Genomic DNA, 2,055 nt, shown 5'->3' on the forward strand with positions numbered 1-2,055 from the left:
ACCGTATCAGCAAATGCAGAGACAAAGATGATAATCTTATTGAGAATTTAGATGAGGTTAAAGCACACACAGAGCAATTTTTTTATTCCTTACTCAATCAAGCTGGGAAACCTAATAACATTCATGTGGAGCCGACTAGAAAACTTGATTCGGAAGCTATTTCAATCCTCAATGCCCCAATTACAGATGACGAAATTGTATGTGTTGTCTTTAAGTCACCAAAGCACAAAAGCCCAGGTCCATATGGATTTCCAACTGAATTTTACCAAACTACTTGGTCTATTATTGGAAATGATGTGATCAAGGCTTGCCAACATTTTTTCTCTTCAGGTCATATTCTTAGAGAGATGAATTGCACTTTTATTTCTTTAATTCCGAAGAATGCAGGGGCTGATTCACTAGAGGACTATCAACCCATATCATTATGCAACTTTATTTACAAGATCATCTCCAAAGTATTGGCAAATAGAATGCAAAAGGTAATACACAAGATCATTAGCCCAAATCAAGCTGCTTTCATCAAAGGGAGAAGTATACATCATAACATTTTGCTTGCTAATGACTTGGTCAAAGATTTGCACTCAAAAGCAAGAGGGACAAAAATCTGTTTTAAAGCTGATTTACGGAAAGCCTTTGATTCAGTTAATAGGAAATTTATCTATAAGATGCTCCTCAATATGAACTCCCCACAGCAATGGGTTAATTGGATTCAATCTTGCTTGGAAACTTCCAAGTTTTCAATACTCTTTAATGGCTCACCTATTGGTTTTTTTGGGAGCACGAATGGCATCCGACAAGGTGATCCACTCTCTCCGTATCTCTTTACTATTGCGATGGAAGGACTTAGCTGTATGTTGGAACACGCAGTCTTAAATGGCAGCATTAAGGTACCCTTTGCTGGTTCTATTCATATATCACACATAACATTTGCAGACGATTTACTTATCTTTCTCCAAAATGATCCAACTTCAGTAAAGAACCTGGCTACTATTATGAATGACTTTGGTATGGTTTCTGGACTTCAGTTAAATCATACGAAAAGTACAGTATATATGAGCCCTTAAATTGAGGATAAGGTCTTTATAGCACAAACTTTGGGGGTTAGTGAGGGAAGCCTACCAGTTCCTTATTTGGGTCTCCCGCTCATATCCACAGGCATTCACAGAACCCACTGTCAACCTATCCTGCAAAAAATAAAGAATAGAATTTCTTCTTGGAAAAATAGGCTTCTATCAAAAGCAGGACGACTCGAACTCATCCGTTCGGTATTGCACTCCTACTCTATATATTGGTGTAAAGCATTTCTTCTGCCTGCTGGACTTCTCCAAGATATTGAACGGTTATTAATGAACTTCTTCTGGAATGGCACAAATGATAAGGCAATACATATGGTAAATTGGGATAACATTTGCAAACCGAAAGAGGAAGGGGGGCTAAACTTGAGAAATACTAGAGATTGGAATCAATCATGCCTGGTATAGCAATTGTGGGATCTTTTGAAAAATAAATGTTCCTTATGGTCACAATGGGTTTCTACTAGGTATCTTTCAAAGGAATCAATCTGGGAAATGTCAACAAGAATATACCACTCTGCAGCTTGGAAAGGAATTTTAAAGGCAAGAAATTGGCTAATAAAAAACATTTCCTATGCAATCTCTTCTGGAACTAGTACTAATATGTGGTACGATCCTTGGGTGAATGGGAAGAGTATATTTCAATTATATGGCGACAGAATACGAAAAGATTTTGGGGCTCCCAAAGATTGGAAGGTTTCCGAGTTCATTGCTAATGGTACCTGGTGTCTCCCTAATCCTATTTCTCCCGAAATGTTATCACTTTGGCCGACTATCATAGCTATCCCAATCAGGAACAACTCTTCAGATATACTTATTTGGCCTCATGACAATGGCAAATTTAGTGCCACATCCGCATGGAATCAAATTAGGCAAAGAAATAACAAGTGGGTCCCAAGCAGTTGGACATGGGATCGACCGGGATCACAAAGACATTCCTTATGTACATGGCAGGCCCTTCTCAATAAACTACCTACAATAG

This window comes from Musa acuminata, chromosome BXJ1-4 (assembly GCF_036884655.1).
Source record: "Musa acuminata AAA Group cultivar baxijiao chromosome BXJ1-4, Cavendish_Baxijiao_AAA, whole genome shotgun sequence".
In the NCBI taxonomy this organism is placed as follows: Eukaryota; Viridiplantae; Streptophyta; class Magnoliopsida; order Zingiberales; family Musaceae; genus Musa; species Musa acuminata.